Source organism: Bufo bufo, chromosome 4, assembly GCF_905171765.1.
Source record: "Bufo bufo chromosome 4, aBufBuf1.1, whole genome shotgun sequence".
NCBI classification, from domain to species: Eukaryota; Metazoa; Chordata; class Amphibia; order Anura; family Bufonidae; genus Bufo; species Bufo bufo.
The window spans coordinates 52,415,057-52,430,039 of record NC_053392.1 but is presented as its reverse complement, the minus strand read 5'-3'; the positions used below and the strand labels follow the sequence as shown (position 1 = coordinate 52,430,039).

Below are 14,983 nucleotides of genomic sequence, written 5' to 3'. Positions count from 1 at the left end.
GGTAAGGAGTTTGAAATCAAATTCTGTAACAAATGACCTGTGAAATCCGAAAGGTGCTCTTTGGAATATGGGCCCCTTTGCCCACCTAGGCTGCAAAAAAGTGTCACACATCTGGTATCTCCGTACTCAGGAGAAGTTGGGGAATGTGTTTTGGGGTGTCATTTTACATATACCCATGCTGGGTGAGAGAAATATCTTGGCAAAAGACAACTTTTCCCATTTTTTTATACAAAGTTGGCATTTGACCAAGATATTTATCTCACCCAGCATGGGTATATGTAAAAAGACACCCCAAAACACATTCCTCAACTTCTCCTGAATACAGAGATACCAGATGTGTGACACTTTTTTGCAGCCTAGGTGGGCAAAGGGGCCCATATTCCAAAGAGCACCTTTCGGATTTCACTCGTCATTTTTTACAGAATTTGATTTCAAACTCCTTACCACACATTTGGGCCCCTAGAATGCCAGGGCAGTATAACTACCCCACAAGTGACCCCATTTTGGAAAGAAGAGACCCCAAGGTATTCGCTGATGGGCATAGTGAGTTCATAGAACTTTTTATTTTTTGTCACAAGTTAGTGGAATATGAGACTTTGTAAGAAAAAAAATAAAAATAATCATCATTTTCCGCTAACTTGTGACAAAAAATAAAAAGTTCTAGGAACTTGCCATGCCCCTCACGGAATACCTTGGGGTGTCTTCTTTCCAAAATGGGGTCACTTGTGGGGTAGTTATACTGCCCTGGCATTCTAGGGGCCCAAATGTGTGGTAAGGAGTTTGAAATCAAATTCTGTAACAAATGACCTGTGAAATCCGAAAGGTGCTCTTTGGAATATGGGCCCCTTTGCCCACATAGGCTGCAAAAAAGTGTCACACATCTGGTATCTCCGTACTCAGGAGAAGTTGGGGAATGTGTTTTGGGGTGTCATTTTACATATACCCATGCTGGGTGAGAGAAATATCTTGGCACAAGACAACTTTTCCCATTTTTTTATACAAAGTTGGCATTTGACCAAGATATTTATCTCACCCAGCATGGGTATATGTAAAAAGACACCCCAAAACACATTCCTCAACTTCTCCTGAATACAGAGATACCAGATGTGTGACACTTTTTTGCAGCCTAGGTGGGCAAAGGGGCCCATATTCCAAAGAGCACCTTTCGGATTTCACTCGTCATTTTTTACAGAATTTGATTTCAAACTCCTTACCACACATTTGGGCCCCTAGAATGCGAGGGCAGTATAACTACCCCACAAGTGACCCCATTTTGGAAAGAAGAGACCCCAAGGTATTCGCTGATGGGCATAGTGAGTTCATAGAACTTTTTATTTTTTGTCACAAGTTAGTGGAATATGAGACTTTGTAAGAAAAAAAAAAAATAATCATCATTTTCCGCTAACTTGTGACAAAAAATAAAAAGTTCTAGGAACTTGCCATGCCCCTCACGGAATACCTTGGGGTGTCTTCTTTCCAAAATGGGGTCACTTGTGGGGTAGTTATACTGCCCTGGCATTCTAGGGGCCCAAATGTGTGGTAAGGAGTTTGAAATCAAATTCTGTAACAAATGACCTATGAAATCCGAAAGGTGCTCTTTGGAATATGGGCCCCTTTGCCCACCTAGGCTGCAAAAAAGTGTCACACATCTGGTATCTCCGTACTCAGGAGAAGTTGGGGAATGTGTTTTGGGGTGTCATTTTACATATACCCATGCTGGGTGAGAGAAATATCTTGGCAAAAGACAACTTTTCCCATTTTTTTATACAAAGTTGGCATTTGACCAAGATATTTATCTCACCCAGCATGGGTATATGTAAAAAGACACCCCAAAACACATTCCTCAACTTCTCCTGAATACAGAGATACCAGATGTGTGACACTTTTTTGCAGCCTAGGTGGGCAAAGGGGCCCATATTCCAAAGAGCACCTTTCGGATTTCACTCGTCATTTTTTACAGAATTTGATTTCAAACTCCTTACCACACATTTGGACCCCTAGAATGCCAGGGCAGTATAACTACCCCACAAGTGACCCCATTTTGGAAAGAAGAGACCCCAAGGTATTCGCTGATGGGCATAGTGAGTTCATAGAACTTTTTATTTTTTGTCACAAGTTAGTGGAATATGAGACTTTGTAAGAAAAAAAAAAAAAAAATCATCATTTTCCGCTAACTTGTGACAAAAAATAAAAAGTTCTAGGAACTTGCCATGCCCCTCACGGAATACCTTGGAGTGTCTTCTTTCCAAAATGGGGTCACTTGTGGGGTAGTTATACTGCCCTGGCATTCTAGGGGCCCAAATGTGTGGTAAGGAGTTTGAAATCAAATTCTGTAACAAATGACCTGTGAAATCCGAAAGGTGCTCTTTGGAATATGGGCCCCTTTGCCCACCTAGGCTGCAAAAAAGTGTCACACATCTGGTATCTCCGTACTCAGGAGAAGTTGGGGAATGTGTTTTGGGGTGTCATTTTACATATACCCATGCTGGGTGAGAGAAATATCTTGGCAAAAGACAACTTTTCCCATTTTTTTATACAAAGTTGGCATTTGACCAAGATATTTATCTCACCCAGCATGGGTATATGTAAAAAGACACCCCAAAACACATTCCTCAACTTCTCCTGAATACAGAGATACCAGATGTGTGACACTTTTTTGCAGCCTAGGTGGGCAAAGGGGCCCATATTCCAAAGAGCACCTTTCGGATTTTACTCGTCATTTTTTACAGAATTTGATTTCAAACTCCTTACCACACATTTGGGCCCCTAGAATGCCATGGCAGTATAACTACCCCACAAGTGACCCCATTTTGGAAAGAAGAGACCCCAAGGTATTCGCTGATGGGCATAGTGAGTTCATAGAACTTTTTATTTTTTGTCACAAGTTAGTGGAATATGAGACTTTGTAAGAAAAAAAAAAAAATCATCATTTTCCGCTAACTTGTGACAAAAAATAAAAAGTTCTATGAACTCACTATGCCCATCAGCGAATACCTTAGGGTGTGTACTTTCCTAAATGGGGTCATTTGTGGGGTGTTTGTACTGTCTGGCCATTGTAGAACCTCAGGAAACATGACAGGTGCTCAGAAAGTCAGAGCTGCTTCAAAAAGCGGAAATTCACATTTTTGTACCATAGTTTGTAAACGCTATAACCTTTACCCAAACCATTTTTTTTTTACCCAAACATTTTTTTTTTATCAAAGACATGTAGAACAATAAATTTAGAGCAAAATTTATATATGTATGTAGTTTTTTTTGCAAAATTTTACAACTGAAAGTGAAAAATGTCATTTTTTTGCAAAAAAAATCGTAAAATTTCGAATAATAACAAAAAAAGTAAAAATGTCAGCAGCAATGAAATACCACCAAATGAAAGCTCTATTAGTGAGAAGAAAAGGAGGTAAAATTCATTTGGGTGGTAAGTTGCATGACCGAGCAATAAATGGTGAAAGTAGTGTAGGTCAGAAGTGTAAAAAGTGGCCTGGTCTTTCAGGGTGTTTAAGCACTGGGGGCTGAAGTGGTTAAACCACTCAAGTGTTGCTTTAGCAGTGTGTTTGGGGTCATAGTCCTGCAGGAAGGTGAACCTCCGTCCAAGCCTCAAATCACGCACAGAGTGGTACAGGTTTTGCTAAAGAATATCTCTGCATTTAGCACCATCCATCTTGGCAGGTTTGCTGTTGTGCCATGTTCTTTCCATTTGGTTATGATAGATTTGATGGTGCTCCTGGGGATCATCAAAGATTTGGATATGTTTTTATAACCTAACCCTGACTTGTACTTCTCAACAACATTGTCCCTTACTTATTTGGAGAGTTCCTTGGTCTTCATGGCAGTGTTTGGTTAGTGATGCCTCTTGCTTAGGTGTTGCAGCCTCTGGGGCCTTTCAAAAAAGGTGTGTATATGTAATGACAGATCATGTGACACTTAGATTGCACAGAGATGGACATTATTTTACTAATTATGTGACTTCTGAAGGTAATTGGTTGCACTAGAACTTTTTATGGGCTTCCTAACAAAGGGGGTGAATACATACGCACATGCCAATTTTCTGTTTTCTATTTCTAAACAATAGTTTTATTTATATATGTAACATCCTGAAGTATGTCACTAAACTTCTGTATCCCTGCTACAATAATGTCAGGTGTATATGTGTATTTCCATCTAGTGTAATCTAACTGTGCATTGCCATGATATGTATTTCCAGGTCTGTATTATATATTTGCTGTAATTTCAATGTACACCAGCAGGTGGCAGCAGTATGTAACAGGATCTTAGCCAGTTTAGTATTGCTAGATTGGAATAGTTCATTCCAATCTATCTCCTCCCTCTTTGAGGAGGAGTGGAATGTTCCCACATCCTGCCTCATGGGGAGGAAGGAAAGTTCTAGTTAGTGTGAACCAGCCCCCTCCTTGGGGAAGGCTGTGTTGGTAGGAGCTCCCAGACACAGGGATCCCAACCTAGAATCCAAGCCTCGGCTGAGGCCCAGGATCACTGTTCCCAGCCTGAGTCATCTACCTCAGCTGGTGGACAAAGCAAGCAGCCATCTTCAGATCTCCAGGAAGCCATTCCCTGCGAGCAGAACTGTGAGTGTTTAATCCAGAGACCAGGAGAAGCCAAATTCCGCCTCAGCTAGTCAGGCCCATATCAAGCAGACTACAGACAGAGCAGAAGATAGATTCCTGACAGATTCTTAGGCATATGACAAGAAGCAGAATATATATAGATTCCTGCCACATATTGCCAATACCTGCTGGGATCCAAGACTATTGCTGTAACTTGTATGGATTCAAGCTGCATTAAAGGGCTTCTGTCAGCCCACTAAACCGTTATTTTTTTTTTTTTGTTTACTAATAATCCCTACACTGCGATCTCTGCATACATAAGTAAAATAATAATTTTCGTTCAGTAGAATTTGATAAAACGCTATTTTTATAATATGTAAATTACCTTGCTACCAGCAAGTAGGGCGGCTACTTGCTGGTAGCAGCCGCATCCTCCGATCCTAATGACGCCCCCTCCGCATTGTGATTGACAGGGCCAGGGAACGGAATCGTTCTCTGATGGCCCTGCCTGTTTTCATTCAATATCTGGCGCCTGCGCCACGGCCGTACCTATCTTCAATCTGCGCAGGCGCACTGAGAGGCGGCCACTCACTCGGCCGCTCCATCCTCAATGCGCCTGCGCCGATGACGTCACATCTACACCCGGCGCAGGCGCATTGAGGAGCGAGCGGCCGAGTGAGTGGCCGCCTCTCAGTGCGCCTGCGCAGATTGAAGATAGGTACGGCCGTGGCGCAGGCGCCAGATATTGAATGAAAACAGGCAGGGCCATCAGAGAACGATTCCGTTCCATGGCCCTGTCAATCACAATGCGGAGGGGGCGTCATTAGGGTCGGAGGATGCGGCTGCTACCAGCAAGTAGCCGCCCTACTTGCTGGTAGCAAGGTAATTAACATATTATAAAAATAGCGTTTTATCAAATTCTACTGAACGAAAATTATTATTTTACTTATGTATGCAGAGATAGCAGTGTAGGGATTATTATTAAACAAAAAAAAAAAAAAAAACGGTTTAGTGGGCTGACAGAAGCCCTTTAAGTAAAGACGAGTTGGATTATATTTCCTGTCTGAATTGCATTCATTCCTCAATTACTCCTACTGACCACACCCAATTTTATTGCAGGTGAGCCAGGATACAGGAGTCCAGCCGTACCAAGGTAGGAGACACCGTTGACACTACCACATCTTCTATACAGAGACAATATACCCCTCTGGCATTCCTCACCTGGTACTTGAGTTATAACATCTTAAAGGGCCCTGCTACAGTACCTGCGCAAGCTGCAATTGGCGTCACAAACTTATACACATACCTATACTGACCCACTGCATAGCATCCCCACTGACCCAGTGTCCTGCTCTTTGCATTAAGCGGCGTCACAGGAACAGGATCGGATTGAATTGTGTGCCTATTCCTGACAACAGAACCGGATCCAAAAGTGTGGTAAAACGGACCGGATCGCATGTTTCACAGTACTGCAAGCGCTGCCGCTTGTGCAAAGACCCTGAAAAGTGACTTTATTACTTTCATTGCTGAGCCAGAAAGCGCTAAATGTGCGCTCCAGCAGTCCAAGTGTTAATTCGCCATATTCGTAAAATGGCGCTTATTCTTCATGCCCAGAGGCGGTAAAAGTCAAGAACGCCCTCTCAAGAGCGCAAAAATGATGACTACGAACCCCTAGAAGCGGGAAAACTAAAGGCTGCCCACCACGAACTTTACAATGCGAGCCAAGGGAGTGCAGACTCCTCCCTCTGGGCTCAACCCTTACCTCCTGCATGCACCAAGGCGGAAAGAAATATGGCCACCGACGCTAAGCCTGCACCACAGACGGCGATTGGACCCCGCGATGACCACCAGGAGGCACCGGAACCGGCTGCCCGGCCGCGACATCAGGTAGGAGCAGCCGCGCTCCCTGAGGCCCAGGCCCTGTCCGTACCTGCCCCTGCACCGCTCCCTGAGGGTCCCGATACCTCCAACAGGCCTAGGCCTGCTCCGCTAAGGACACTTACTGGTGCGGCGGAGGCAGCCGGAGCTCCCACTCCGCCGCCCAGAGGAGAAAGCCCCAGGCCAAGCCACCTTAACCCAGAGGTCCCGCTAGAATTCGCCACCCTCACTACCAAGGCAGTACCAGGAACTGCCACAAGAGGTCAGCAGAGTTCCATCACAGCAGCTGCAGCCACCTACATCATTCCTATAACTACTGCCATAATAGAAGCAGAGGACTGCCCTGTGGACATTGTCATTGCCCCTAGAAACTTTCAACCGCTGCAAACACAGCGAAGAAGACTCCCAGTCCCTCCTGTAGGCAGCAGCAGATCATCTGCCAGGCGGATTTTACCACAGTTTCCCCTGACTACTATAGCAGAGCCAGAAAAGAGTCAGTCTGTGACTATTATCACTGCCACTGCAGAAATCTCTGGGCCTATTACTACTGTTACTGTACAGCCTGAACCCATCATACAGGAGCACTGCCCTGAGGTGTGTGAGGATAAGGAGGAATCCACTGATACTGCTCTATGTACTCCGGAACCACCACAGAATCCAGAGCTTCTTGCTATGAAAGACCAATGCCATATCCTTTATTGCTGTCCTGAGAACCTGTCACCTGCCAGGAAAAAGCCAAGGCTTACAGAGGATTCTGCAGAGAAAGGTGATCCTGCAATTCCAGGTTCTGCCACAGAACGCCACCAAGAGAACGCAGATGAAGTTTCTGCTGGAATTACAGCTGCCAAGAGCACCAGACAGCTTAAAGAAGAACTTTTGCCTCCTCAAATATGGGATCCAGGGGGAATATTTCCAGACTTTCCTGTGAGGAAAACTACCCATTGTGCAAATTACCCACTACCTTGTGTGGATTACAATTAACTTTTATTGTTCCTGTGGATTACAAGTGACTTATAGACTTATTGTTCCTGTCCACAGTCAAGCTTTTCAAGTAAAAGGACTCAAGTGATATTTGAGCGTATTATTACACTGATATTTGCATAATGTTTTTGCACAAATTTTTCAAGTTTACAGGTTATGCAACGTTTAAGATAACATGCCCATTGTGTGTATTATACTTCTAGGTGCCGCAATGTGAATTTATGCACTGTTTATCATGATTGCACTTAACCATTGCACTTAACAAAAATGTAGCAACTTACTTAACCACTACAGGACCGCCGTACGCAGGATTGCGTCTTTGCGGCGGTCCTGTTATTTCTCCTGGACGCGCCGGTGCGTACTCTCGCGAGACGCAAGATTTCCTGTGAACGCGCACACACAGGCGCGCACGTTCACAGGAACTGCAGGTAATCGAGTGGATCTGTAGCCTGCCAGCGACATTTATATTCCAGACTTCTTCTCACGCTTTGGGGCCCCTAAAATGCCAGGGCAGTATAAATACCCCACATGTGACCCCATTTTGGAAAGAAAAGGTATTTCGTGAGGGGCATGGTGAGTTCATGTAAATTTTTATTTTTTGTCACAAATTAGTAGAATATGAGACTTTGTAAGAGAAAAAAAAATAATCATTTTCCGCTAACTTGTGCCAAAAAAAAAATATTCTAGGAACTCGCCATGCCCCTCACGGAATACCTCGTGGTGTCTTCTTTCCAAAATGGGGTCACTTTGTCATGGTCTTACCTGCTTGCTGCTCTCCTTCGTTTGACATGTGCTGGCGGCCATCTTGGGTCCTGGGTTTCTTGTAGCCTTCCACCCTGCGGCTCCTCCTTCCCCTGGGAGGAGCTGGATGCCTAGCTCATATATATAGGAGGTCTGTGGCTTCAGTTCCTTGCTTGGTCCTCTTGTGTTCACATGCTTCTAAGACTGCTGCTGCTTCTGGTTCCTGATCCTGGCTTCGTCTGACTACCCTGCTGGTTCCTGATCCTGGCTTCGTCTGACTACCCTGCTGGTTCCTGATCCTGGCTTCGTCTGACTACCCTGCTGGTTCCTGATCCTGGCTTCGTCTGACTACCCTTCTGGTTCCTGACCTCTGGCTTCGCAAAGACTCTGCTCGGTTTCACCATCCGTTTGGACTTTTGCTTTACAGCTTTATTTTCAATAAAGCCTTCTTATTTTCATCTATCTCTTGTTGTACGTCTGGTTCATGGTTCCGTGACATTAGGACCAAGCCATGAATTCTGACGGTACAGGGCCATCCTCGCTACCCACGCTGGTTGCCAGACTTGATCAGCAGGATCACCTGTTGGGTCGGTTCGCTGTGGCGTTGCAAACCCTGCTTGAACGCACGGCTCATTTCGCTCCCGTTGCCGATGGGTCGGTTGTCGCTCCTGGGCTCGCTCCTACTGCCGCTCCGGTTGTTGCGCCAGAGTCTACCCCGACACCTGTTGTTGCGCCTGCGGTGTTTCGGGGTATGACCGGTTCTGCCCCTCTTCCACAGCGCTTTGGGGGAGAGCCAACTCAGTGCCGAGGTTTCCTTAACCAGGTGGGCATTTATTTCGAGTTGCTGCCACATGCCTTTCCTACTGAGAGATCAAAGGTGGGCTTCTTGATCTCGCTGCTCTCGGACAAGGCCTTGGCCTGGGCCAGCCCTTTATGGGAGAACAACAATCCGGTGGTTGCCGAGTTTTCCGGTTTTGTTGCTTCTCTTCGGAAGGTATTCGATGTGCCGGCTCGTGCTGCCTCTGCTGCGAAGCTCCTTATGTCCATCAGACAGGGTTCACGATCCGTAGCTGAATACGCCATTGAGTTTCGTACCCTGGCAGCAGAGGTGGGCTGGAATAATGAGGCTCTGGTCGCTGCTTTCTCTCATGGTCTCTCGGATGCCTTGAAGGATGAGGTTGCAGCTAAGGACCTACCAGTTGAGCTCGAGTGTCTTATTTCTTTCCTGATTTTGATTGACACCAGACTCAGGGAGAGACCTTCCTTTAAGGAGAACCTGCGGAGGTCTTCTAACAGATTGGTGCCTACGTTTGCTGTCCCACCCGTGCCTCCCTCTCCTCCCACGCCTCCTGGGGATGACTTGTCTGGGGGTGAACCCATGCAGCTGGGGTTTGCTCGCCTGTCCGAGGGGGAGAGGGCACTCCGGAGACGCGAGGGCCGATGCATGTACTGTGGTCTCGGTGGGCATTTTCGGTTGGCATGTCCGAACCGTCCGGGAAACGCTCGTACCCTGAGATCCTGTCGGGGGCAGATCTTGGGTGGAGTCTCCTCGTCCCCGGTTTCCTGTGTTGACAAACCACTGATCACTGTTGTCCTCTCCTGGGTCGGGGGCTCGGTGACGACCCAGGCGTTGGTGGACTCTGGTGCTGGTGGTTTGTTCATTGATAGTGTGTTCGCTGCCGCCAATTCCATTCCTCTGCAGGCTCGAGGTTCCCCACTGGCTCTTGAGGCGATAGACGGCAGACCCCTTCTGCCGCCACACGTGACTCATGAGACCCTTCCAGTGGGGATAGCCATTGGTGCCGTTCACAGAGAGTCGGTCTGCCTCCAGGTTATTTCGTCTCCACACTACTCGGTGGTCTTGGGGTACCCCTGGCTCCAGAAGCATAATCCGACTTTCGATTGGAGATCGGTCGAGATCCTCTCGTGGTCACCGCAGTGTGGGGCTAGTTGCATCCATGGGTCTGTCAAGTTGCTGTGTACTTCCTCGGACTCTCTGTTGCCTCCTGAATACGAGGAGTACCGGGATGTATTCGATAAGGTGCGCGCGGTTGCCCTACCTCCGCACCGCCCATACGATTGTGCCATAGAGTTACAATCTGGTGCCGTTCCTCCTCGTGGCAAAGTCTATCCACTGTCGGTAGCGGAGAATGAGGCCATGGAGGAGTACGTGAGGGAGGCGCTTTCACGCGGACACATTCGCAAATCTTCGTCCCCGGCAGGGGCTGGATTTTTCTTTGTGAAAAAGAAGGGCGGTGAGTTGAGGCCTTGCATCGATTACAGGGGTCTCAATCGCATCACGATCAAGAACGCTTACCCGATACCCTTGATTTCCGAGCTGTTCGATCGCCTTAAAGGGGCCACGGTCTTTACCAAACTCGACCTGAGGGCGGCATATAACCTGGTAAGGATCAAGGCGGGCGATGAGTGGAAGACCGCGTTTAACACCAGGACCGGTCATTACGAATCCTTGGTTATGCCCTTTGGGTTGTGCAATGCGCCCGCAGTCTTTCAGGAATTCATCAACGATGTTTTCCGTGACCTGTTGCAGCAGTGTGTGGTAGTCTATTTGGATGACATCTTGGTATATTCTGAATCCATGGAGGCCCACATTCTGGATGTCAGACGAGTGTTGCAACGGTTACGAGAGAACAAGCTGTTCGGTAAGCTTGAGAAATGCGAATTTCACCGATCCCAGGTAACCTTCTTAGGTTACATCATTTCCGCTGAGGGGTTCTCCATGGATCCTGAGAAGGTTTCGGCTGTCTTACAGTGGCCCCAGCCCAGTGGACTTCGTTCCCTGCAGCGCTTTTTGGGCTTCGCCAATTATTATCGGAAGTTCATCAGGGACTTTTCCATGCTGGCCAAGCCTCTCACGGATCTGACCAGGAAGGGCAGTAATTCCCAGGTCTGGCCGCTCGAGGCCATCCGAGCTTTTGAGGCCCTAAAGTCCGCCTTTGTGTCGGCTCCGATTCTGTCGCATCCCAACCCTGGGTTGCCCTTTGTCCTCGAGGTGGACGCGTCTGAGACGGGAGTAGGCGCCCTTCTGTCTCAGCGTAGAACACCAGAGGGTCCTCTGCTTCCTTGTGGGTTTTACTCCCGGAAACTGTCTTCCGCGGAGTGCAACTATCAGATTGGTGACAGGGAGTTATTGGCCATCGTGCAGGCCCTTAAAGAATGGAGGCACTTGCTCGAGGGTTCGGTGGTTCCGGTTCTCATCCTGACGGACCACAAGAATCTGACCTACCTTTCTGAGGCCAAGAGATTGACACCACGTCAGGCCAGATGGGCTCTGTTCTTGTCACGTTTTAATTACGTGGTCTCCTACCTACCCGGTTCCAAGAACATCAGGGCGGATGCCTTATCACGGCAGTACTCCGAGCTGTCCAGGGAGGAGTCGATTCCGACTTCGGTCATACCTCCGAATCATATCCTGGCCGCCATTCGCACCAGCCTGACCTCTCCCCTGGGTGAGCAGATTTTGGCGGCTCAATCTGGTGCTCCCTCTGGGAGACCCAACGGCAGATGTTTTGTGCCTGAGGAGTTGCGCACTCGGTTGTTGCGAACCTACCATAACTCCAAGACCGCGGGGCATCCTGGAAAGAATCAGCTGTCCTGGGCTGTTTCACGTCTGTTCTGGTGGCCTTCCCTACGTTCCGACATCGCCGCATATGTAGCGGCATGCTCCGTTTGTGCCCAGAGTAAGTCCCCTCGGCACCTTCCGTTGGGCCTTCTGCAACCCATAGCCACCGGGGAGCGCCCATGGTCACACCTGGGGATGGATTTCATTGTGGACCTCCCTGCATCCCGAGGCCATACGGTCATTCTCATGATTGTGGATCGGTTTTCCAAAATGTGCCACTGTGTTCCTCTCAAGAAGTTACCCTCTGCACAAGAGTTGGCCACGATTTTTGCCAGGGAGGTCTTCCGGTTGCACGGTTTGCCCAAGGAGATTGTGTCGGATCGGGGGAGTCAGTTTGTGTCCAGGTTCTGGCGCGCCTTTTGCTCCCAGTTGGGGATTCATCTCTCCTTCTCCTCGGCCTACCACCCTCAGTCCAATGGGGCCGCAGAACGATCCAATCAGGCCTTGGAGCAATTCCTTCGTTGCTATGTCTCCGATCACCAAGACAATTGGGTTGACCTCCTGCCTTGGGCTGAGTTTGCCAGGAACACGGCGGTGAACTCTTCCTCTGGGACGTCTCCCTTCATGGCCAATTATGGGTTCCAACCTGCCGTGTTACCGGAGGTATTCTCTCCCCAGGATATTCCGGCTGTGGAGGATCACCTTTCCGTCCTACGTGCTTCTTGGGTACAGATCCAGAAGTCCCTTGAGGTCTCTGCGCAGCGCCAGAGATTCCAGGCTGATCGCAGACGAGCGCCTGCTCCTTCCTACCAGGTCGGAGACCGTGTATGGTTGTCCACCCGCAACCTCAACCTTCGAGTGCCCACTCCCAAGCTGGCGCCTCGCTTTGTTGGTCCCTTCCGAGTGCTTCGCAGGGTAAACCCGGTAGCCTATGCCCTTGCGCTTCCTCCTGGCATGCGGATCTCCAACGTGTTTCATGTCTCCCTGTTGAAGCCACTGGTGTGTAATCGTTTCACTTCCTCGGTTCCTCGGCCTCGTCCGGTCCAAGTGGGCAATCGTGAGGAATATGAGGTGAGCAATATCCTGGACTCACGCCTGGTCCGCGGTCGGTTGCAGTTTTTGGTCCATTGGCGTGGTTATGGTCCAGAGGAGCGTTCCTGGGTTCCCTCCGCAGATGTCCATGCTCCTGCCTTGCTCCGAGCCTTCCACGCACGCTTCCCTCAGAAACCGTTTTGTGCTCCGCGGAGGAGGGGCCCTTGAGGGGGAGGTACTGTCATGGTCTTACCTGCTTGCTGCTCTCCTTCGTTTGACATGTGCTGGCGGCCATCTTGGGTCCTGGGTTTCTTGTAGCCTTCCACCCTGCGGCTCCTCCTTCCCCTGGGAGGAGCTGGATGCCTAGCTCATATATATAGGAGGTCTGTGGCTTCAGTTCCTTGCTTGGTCCTCTTGTGTTCACATGCTTCTAAGACTGCTGCTGCTTCTGGTTCCTGATCCTGGCTTCGTCTGACTACCCTGCTGGTTCCTGATCCTGGCTTCGTCTGACTACCCTGCTGGTTCCTGATCCTGGCTTCGTCTGACTACCCTGCTGGTTCCTGATCCTGGCTTCGTCTGACTACCCTTCTGGTTCCTGACCTCTGGCTTCGCAAAGACTCTGCTCGGTTTCACCATCCGTTTGGACTTTTGCTTTACAGCTTTATTTTCAATAAAGCCTTCTTATTTTCATCTATCTCTTGTTGTACGTCTGGTTCATGGTTCCGTGACACACTTGTGGAGTATTTATACTGCCCTGGCATTTTAGGGGACCTAAAGCGTGAGAAGTAGTTTGGAATCCAAATGCGTAAAAAATGCCCTGTGAAATCGTAAAAATTCTTATTGGAATTTGGGCCCCTTTGCACACCTAGGCAGCAAAAAAGTGTCACACATGTGGTATCGCCGTACTCAGAAGAAGTAGGGCAATGTGTTTTAGGGTGTATTTTTACATATACCCATGCTGGGTGAGAGGAATATCTCTGTAAATTGACAACTTTGTATAAATTTTTTTTTAAAGTTGTCATTTACAGAGATATTTCTCTCACCCAGCATGGGTATATGTAAAAATACACCCCAAAACAAATTGCCCTACTTCTCCTGAGTACGGCGATACCACATGTGTGACACTTTTTTGCAGCCTAGGTGCGTAAAGGGGCCGAAAGTCCAACGAGTACCTTTAGGCTTTACAGGTGTGCTCACAATTTAGCCCCGCCCAAAATGCCAGAACAGTAAACACACCCCACAAATGACCCCATTTCGGAAAGAAGACACCCCAAGGTATTCGCTGAGGGGCATATTGAGTCCATGAAAGATTAAACTTTTTGTCACAAGTTAGCAGAAAGGGAGACTTTGTGAGAAAAAACAAAAAAAAATCAATTTCCGCTAACTTGTGCCAAAAAAAACTACTTCTATGAACTCGCCATGCCCCTCACGGAATACCTTGGGGTGTCTTCTTTCCAAAATGGGGTCACATGTGGGGTATTTATACTGCCCTGGCATTTTAGGGGCCCTAAAGCGTGAGAAGAAGTCTGGAATCCATATGTCTAAAAATGCCCTCCTAAAAGGAATTTGGGCCCCTTTGCGCACCTAGGCTGCAAAAAAGTGTCACACATGTGGTATCGCCGTACTCAAAAGTTGGGCAATGTGTTTTGGGGTGTCATTTTATATATACCCATGCTGGGTGAGATAAATATATCGGTGAAATGCCAACTTTGTATAAAAAATGGGAAAAGTTGTCTTTTGCCGAGATATGTCTCTCACCCAGCATGGGTATATGTAAAATGACACCCAAAAACACATTGCCCGACTTCTCCTGAGTACGTCGATACCAGATGTGTGACACTTTTTTGCAGCCTAGGTGGGCAAAGGGGCCCACATTCCAAAGAGCACCTTTCGGATTTCACAGGGCATTTTTTACACATTTTGATTTCAAACTACTTCTCACGCATTAGGGCCCCTAAAATGCCAGGGCAGTATAACTACCCCACAAGTGACCCTATTTTGGAAAGAAGACACTCCAAGGTATTCCATGAGGAGCCTGGCGAGTTCCTAGAATTTTTTATTTTTTGTCACAAGTTAGCGGAAAATGATGATTTTATTATTTTATTTTTTTCTTACAAAGTCTCATATTCCACTAACTTGTGACAAAAAATAAAAACTTCCATAAACTCACTATGCCCATCACAAAATACCTTGGGGTGTCTTCTTT

General features: G+C 47.7%; 1 protein-coding gene across 3 annotated transcripts in view; it reads right to left on the bottom strand.

The window, feature by feature from the left end:
* LOC120997233 (cytochrome P450 2K6-like) overlaps positions 1-14,983 on the bottom strand; it is a 265,867-nt gene that overhangs the window by 58,255 nt on the left and 192,629 nt on the right. The gene's annotated exons all lie outside the window — the stretch shown is intronic.